Below are 7,642 nucleotides of genomic sequence, written 5' to 3' on the forward strand. Positions count from 1 at the left end.
TACAAAATGACCCAGGGGCATTGTTAACTTCCAGTTCAGTGGAATCAGTACTGTGTCTCCTGGCGGGAGTATTCCTACCTTCAGAACGAAAACGTTTAGACCCAAAAAGCATAGGGTTGCAGTGACAGGAAGCAAAAATTGTTCAACTGAGCAACTAGGAGTAGTAGTGAGTGGTGCTGCTCCCATTTCCACCCCTTAGTTCCTGGACCCATGGATCCTGGCAAATGGAGAAACAGCACCATATATTGGATGCTGGTTCAGGACATACACAGTCTCCTGGAGAACATTGCCCGGACCCTGCAAGGTGTTCCCGCCTAGTTGGCACTGTAATTGTGCCTTTAGAAGGCCTTTCCATTGTTTCACTGTTTCCAGATGATGAGGAACATGGTGCGACCAGTGAATTCCATGAGCCATTGCCATCCATCATTTGCTGCGATGCGGGTCCCTGGATCTAAAGAAAAACTATGTGGGATACCATGACAGTGGACAAGGAATTCCGTAAGATAGTGTTTTTTGCAGAAGCATTGTGTGTAGACAAGGCAAATCCATATCCAGAGTAAGTGTTTATTCCTGTAAGAAAAAAAATGCTGCCATTTCCATGATGGAATTGGTCCAATGTATTCAACCTGCCTGGTGTGGCACTGTGGGTTAATGTACCAGACTACAAAGCCGTTTGAACTGCAAAGTTGATGGTTCAAGCTCACCAGCTGCTCCTCAGAAACCCTATACAGGGTCAGAACTGACTCAATGGCAATTAACAACAACAACATTCAACCTGCCACCAGGTAGCTGGCTAATCTCTACAAGGAATGGTCCCATACCTAGGACTCAGTGTTGGTTTCTCCTGCTGGCCAATTGGGCACTCAGCAGTGAATGTAGTGAAGCCAGCCTTGGTGAATGGAAGTTCATGCTGCTGAGCTCATGAATAACCTCCATCTCTGTCACTTTGTTCATGAGTCTTTTGGGCAATGATAAGAGTAGCGGGAGAAAGAACATGATTAGTTTCCACAGAATATGTCATCCTGTCTACTTGGTTGTTAAAATCCTCCTCTGTTGAGGTAACCCTTTGGTGTGCATTCACATGAGACAAATATTTTCACATGATTGTCTACTCAGAGAGGTATGTCCATACACTTCATCCCCACACCTCCTTGTCACCAATTTTCAAATCATGTCCTTCCAAGTCCCTGACCATCCTGAAAAACCATTGACAACAGCCCATGAATCAGAATACAGTCACACATCTGGCCATTTCTTCTTCCAAGCAGAACAAACAATCAGAGGCACTGCTCGACATTTTTTCCATTGAGAGGAATTCCCTTCACCAGTGTCCTTCAAGATAGTCCCAGAAAGGGGCTATAGTGCTGCTTCTGTTTACTTTTGAGTGTTGCCTGCATATTGTGCAGAATCATCTGTAACCCATTCAATCATTTTTCAACAATTAACAAGTCTTTATTGAGCACCTGTAGCAGTCGCTGGTGGCTTCATTGGCCATGGCATCCATCTTGGCGATGACCAGGCCCTTGTGATCACAGTACTTCTTGCCCATTGTGGCGTACACTGGCTCCAGCTGCTTGCAGTGTATGCTGCTTGCAAGTATGTCCTTGTTGGGGTTCAGCACAATGCCTTCAAAGGTCTTCCCCACCATGACATTGACTGGCCCCTTATTCTTGGGTACTGTTGTTGTTGTTGTTGTTATGTGCTGCCGACTCATAGCAACCCTATACAGGGTTTCCGAGGCTGTAAATCTTTACGGGAGCAGAACGCCTCATCTTTCTCCCGCGGAACAGCTGGTAGTTTCGAACTGCTGACCCTGAGGTTCGCAGCCCAATTCGTAACCACTACGCTACCAGAGCTCCTTCTTGGGTACTAGTTGTGACTTAATGACTGGCTTCAGTTTTCCTTTCTTGAAGGTTTTCACGAATTCACACAGGGCATCCGCATGGAACTCAGTGGGCTCCATGACAAACTTCCACCCCCCCTCATCCAGCACAGCCATGTTGACATCCTCCCCATCTCGCCCAGCCCCAGATCCTTCACCTCCCATACATAGTACTACTCATCAGTGATGCAAAATGTGTAATCAGGAAAGTCCTTGGCCACCCCCAGGACTTTGTTCTTCCAGAACTGTGTGGCAGCTCTGTCATCAAAGCTGAAGTCCATGTTGACGGAGACCACCACCAGGAAACATCGGAGGTAGAACTTGGCCTTAGTAGCATTTCTTGGTGACCTACAAGTGGGAAGGCATGTTGCAGAGGCTTCTGTGGAGCCTTGAATGTCCATCTTCAAGGCTCTTGGGTTCAAAGCAGGACCGGAACCTCTCGGGCTATATCACCAAAAGCCTACCCAGGGTGACTTTCATGAACTTGAAGACCCTGGTGCTGAAGGTGTGGTGGAATCGGTAGTCTTCAATAAGGATGTTACTGCCATCTGGTACTGCTGGTAGGCTGGGTCACTGTCCCCCTGGAAGACACTGATGATGATGACATCATCTCTGCCCTCTATGTACTCCTGCAGCTACTTCAGTCCCATGCCAGCCTTACAGGGATGCCCTGCCTGCTCCATCATGTAGTCCACTATGCCATAATTTTCCTTAGGCTATTGTAGTCAAAGGGCTTCCTTCAATGAAAGCTGTCCAGGGTGGGGTAGCCGGAGATGGTGAACTGTTGGGCCTGGTCTGTCTCTGCAGTAGCATCGACTTTGGCCAGGGGGTTCTGTGGTGGGCCCCAGCTGAGCTCCTTGGCCACCTTCTCGTACTCAGGACTGAGCTTCTTGCAGTGGCCACACCATGGGGCATAGAACTCTACCAGGATGATGTCAGCCTTGCCTATAACTGTGTCGAAGTTCTCTAACAGCAGATCCTCTTCTCTTCTTGGTAGGTCCTCTTTTCATGGGCCCCTCTGCATGCTGAGATGGAGGGAGAACATACAGCACCTGGTTGTGGGGATATTAGATCCTTTTCTTCTGCTCCATCAGAATTCCCTGGCCTTGTCTGATCAGGTTCCTTGACACTGTATGAAGATACACCCAATCATCTTACTATTGTCTCTTATCCTCTGCCAGGTCTTAGAGCTACCTTTCCTGTGCCCTCCTCCCACTTCCCTCTTTTTCTTTCTTTCTTTCTTTTTTTTTTTTTTTACCGCCCTCTGAAACCATGCTCTACTCTTCAACCAAAATTTGGCCCAACTTTAGCATCTTGAAGAATTGACATCCAGATAAGGATGTCAATTCTTATTGACATCTGTTTTCCTCCTTTCCTCCTGGGCCATGGTGTTGCTCTGAACTTGTGTTGGCCTCTGAAGTCAACAGTCCGATCCTCTGTTGGTAAACTAGCTCCTGGACCCTGTGTTGTTTGGTGTAGTTGGAACATGTAGAATTGGATGAAATTTGTGACTTCATTGGAAGATTTCATGGAAGGAGTATGATCACCCTCAGTCTACTGATTGTTCTTTGGAGGTCTAAGAGCCATCTAGTGAGATCTCTTTAAGCATTTCTCCCTTGGCTGTTCGTTATGGGTTTCTCTCTGCCTCTTCTCCAGCCTCATGATTTCACACAGTTTTTCTTCCACCCTCAGCAGCACCTAAGTTTCCTTGTGCAACTGCTTCTGGAGTATTTGAGATGTTCTCTGTATTTTTTCTGTATCTGCCACTAAGGACACCATTTGGAGACGCTGGCACACCAGGTCTTTCTGTTTGGGTCCCCACAAATTTGAAACACGCCATTGCATTTTAAACACCGCTTGGTAGAATGCGCAGCAACTGAATCCTTCCCTTACTCCATGTCTGGCGTGCTCCAACAAGGCCTCTTTGGATGGAATTACATGGCAGCAGGCCATGCAGTGAAAACCATTTTCCATTGTTACCAAACACTCCGGGGTGGCTATGCGGGGCCTCTCCTCATTGTCATTCTGTTCCACCTCTAGGACAAGCTTAGGTGTTTCAGCCTCTGCCTCTTCCATCCAGACTTGGGGCCTTCTGCTAGTTATATTGGGAGTAGAACTAATGTTGCTCTCATTTGAAAGCTCAGCTTCAAAGGCTCGCAGAGTATTTTGCAGGTGTAAACATGCAGCATTGGTTTCCCACATAACCACTACTCCCTTTACGGTTCTGACGTTAGTGAAATATGCATGCCGTACCCAATCTTTCACCTGCTTCTTTGGGAAAGCATGAGAAGATGATGGCTCACAGGTAGGAGATCTTGGCTCTAAGTCAAAATTTGGCCCTGCGGCCTGCTGACTCTTGCTGGCATTGCTGTTTAGTTTCCTTTTTTTAGATGGTTCAGATGATTGTGAGCTTTTATATGAGGAATGAGAAGAATTCAATGAGGACCCTGTGTTGCTATCTAGAAATTAGAGTTCTGTGCACAGTGATCTCCAGAGAGCCTCTAGTCAGACATTAGATCACTCTATATAATACTGTATATATGTATGATAACTATTAGATCATTTATCACTCTCCAGCGATTCCGCGGGAGACAGATGAGGCGGTCTGCTCCCATAAAGATTTATAGCCTCAGAAACCCTGTACAGGGTCACTATGAGTTGGAACCGACTCCACGGTACTTAACAACAGAAACAAGAAACTCAGTATCCCTACCTTGAAACACTGGAGCCCAGGTAGAAATTTGGTCAAGGATTGTCAAATTCTTATTCCCAGTCTGAAGTATCCAAAATAACTAATTAATGTCATATCTCACTACCAAGAGTTATTCGTGTGGCGTAAACCCATTAATACCTTGTACATTTAGCTGAATTTTGAACCTTTAACACTTTTGTATTAACATGTTTTTGTGAAATAATGAATTCATACATATATGAATGGGAAGATGGGGGTAATAACTTTCTTTTTATGGGCAATCACTTTTCCTCATAGGAATTGAAAATAAAGAGACACAAGTAGCTTTAACATTTTCTTATAAGTTGCTCAAGTCCTATGATTCAGGTGTTCTTGATTTCTCTCTTAATTGTGTAAGAATGCTCACATGAAATTTATAGATTTGTTTTCTTAAATATATTCTCCTAATAAATATTTCTTTAATAAATATAATCCTCAGGCAAGGCCAAAAAAAAACCCAACCATTATTCATATGCTTGAAACAAATTATAAAAAATGCCAACAAAAGTAAGGCTCTTATGCTGGTCCCTGGACACATATGGCCATTTATTCAACAAATATTAATAACCACTTATTTTGTACTAGACTCTTATGTGTTTATGTATCATCTTTATCCTATACATTATAGACTTATAAGTATAATGCCTTCAGTCCTAGCATAATGTTTAGGACACAATGGGTGCTCAATATACTCATAGACTTGTGAACTGAAAATTACCACAAAAGAGGAGAACTGGGGTGTAGATGTGGGGCTTAAGAAAGCTTTCTGAAGAAAGTGGAAATAGTTAATTCAATATTAACATTGTTCTGAAGGTTTTTAAAAATTTTTGTCAGTTGTCATTTTTTCCCTCTTCTTTATGACTACAAAAGTATACAAGAATATTTTCTAAATGAGGCCACCATTATTAACTTGGAAATCTGAATATAGCATGCGAATCTATGGGTACCATTTGAAGACAAAACTAATTCATATTTATGATTTTTAAAAATCTAAAATTTGTATGAGTGTAAAACTAATGTTCTCCCATGTAAACTATCACATAATTCACAGTAAAACATTAAAAAATAATAATAATAAAATTAAAACCTGGAAACAAACAAATCTAAAATTCGAGATGTGGTGCTAAGAGAAATTCTGTAGAGAATAAAATCTGAAGGCTTTTTGCCTGTGAATGACTCCATCCAGGAGGAGCTTAATTCCATCTTGTGCCTAGGTTTAACTGTTCAGATGTCAATTTTTCTTGAGACCTTCATGCACCTCTGACAACTGACCTGCCTGAGTTAGAAACAGTATATTTAAAAGAGGATTTTGAGTCACTTCTCCCAGCCAGCTCTTGAAGGAACATTCCTGGATACACTTTTAAAACACTGAGAGCCTCAGAGACTGTAAGCATTCCTATCTGCATTAGTCCTCTCCCTGCTCTCCAGAGGTTGGGCATGCAGATGTGATGTATGTCAGCTGCCATCAGCCATGGTTGTGGGAGGAGATTGCTTTGTTCTATTCCCATGTGGAGCTAGAACTTTGGAAACTCATCATGGTGGCTGAGATTTCCCTCACCCAAGTGATCTGTGTTTACTTTTGTTAAAGACTTAATAAAAGAAGCCCCATCTTTGAAGACAGAGAGTCTTTTCTCTCCTAAGACAGAAATAAACTTGGGAAAAAAAGGGAGTCCCCCCCACCCCAGAAAACAGTAAACAAATAAGGTAAACCTCTAACCATGTTGTTGTTGTTATTATGTGCCGTGGAGTTGGTTCTGACTCATAGCAACCCTATACAGGGTTTCCAAGGCTGTAAATCTTTCCGGGAGCAGAAAGCTACATCTTTCTCCAGCGCAACAACTGGTAGTTTCGAACTGCTGACCTTGTGGCTCACAGCCCAATTCATAACCACTATACTACCAGAGCTTCTTTCTAACCATGTTGTTGTTATGTGCCGTGGAGTCGGTTCAGACTCATAGGGACCCTGCACAAGGTTTCCGAGGCTGTTAATCTTTACGGGAGCAGAACGCCTCATCTTTCTCCCGCGGAGCAGCTGGTAGTTTCGAACTGCTGACCTTGCGGTTCGCAGCCCGATTCGTAACCACTACGTTACCAGAGTAGACCTCCCAAATAGTGATAATGAAGGATGAGTTAGGGGACTAAAGAAAAGGGGGTCATTCTAAGTCAGAATCAACAAAAATGGAGACAAAATAGATAACTAGAATTAAGCATTGTTGTTATTATGTGCCGTGGTGTCGGTTCCGACTCATAGTGTACATGGTTTCCAAGGCTGTAAATCTTCACGGGAGCAGAAAGCCTCATCTGACCTTGCGGCTCGCAGCCCAATTCGTAAACATTACGCTACCAGAGTTCCTTGTTGTTGTTGTTATGTGCCATCGAGTCGGTTCCGACCCATAGCGACCCTGTATAGGGTTTCCGAGGGTGTAAATCTTTACGGGAGTAGAAAGCCTCATCTTTCTCCCGCGGTGCAGCTGGTAGTTTCGAACCGCTGACCTTAAGGTTTTGGAGTTAAGCATATACAGACTTGTCTGAATTTCTGGGATGGCTAGAGTACTAAGGTTTACAAAAACGTTCCAAGCCTCTTTCCCAACCAGTTTACATCACTATCAGAGCTCTGATCAGCGTGAGCACCAATAAGCTAAAGAGTTACTGAGCTTGCTAGAGGCACAGGAAGTTGCCTTGAATTAAGGAGGAGGGAGCAGCACTAAAACTAAAGCTTCCACCAAACAACAAGAAGATAGCACTTCTGGTGACATTATTTTTGCTTCCTTCTTCATACAGGTGTGTGTAAAGGAGACTGGTAATTTTACACAAATGAAACTGTTACCAAGTCAGGCTACAGAAGACCAGAAATTGCCATTGAGTCGGTTCCAACACCTAGTGACTCTGTATAGGGTTTCCAAGGAGCAGTTGGTGCGTTTTAACTGCCAACCTTGAAGTTTAAACTGACCTTGTGGTCCAGTGCTTATCCTACAGCATCATGCCAAGACTCCGAAACATAGTATGGTACTGGTAGTGGTTATGTGCTG

At 43.7% G+C, this 7,642-nt stretch overlaps 2 pseudogenes; both read right to left on the reverse strand.

Annotated features, from left to right (window-relative positions):
- Nucleotides 1-359: 359 nt before the first annotated feature.
- LOC102838324 lies at nucleotides 360-3,156 on the reverse strand (annotated as a pseudogene).
- A 424-nt stretch (nucleotides 3,157-3,580) lies between these two features.
- Nucleotides 3,581-4,084, reverse strand: LOC102838693 (annotated as a pseudogene).
- Between the last annotated feature and the right edge of the window lie 3,558 nt (nucleotides 4,085-7,642).

This window comes from Chrysochloris asiatica, unplaced genomic scaffold, assembly GCF_000296735.1.
Source record: "Chrysochloris asiatica unplaced genomic scaffold, ChrAsi1.0 scaffold00375, whole genome shotgun sequence".
Lineage (NCBI taxonomy): Eukaryota > Metazoa > Chordata > Mammalia > Afrosoricida > Chrysochloridae > Chrysochloris > Chrysochloris asiatica.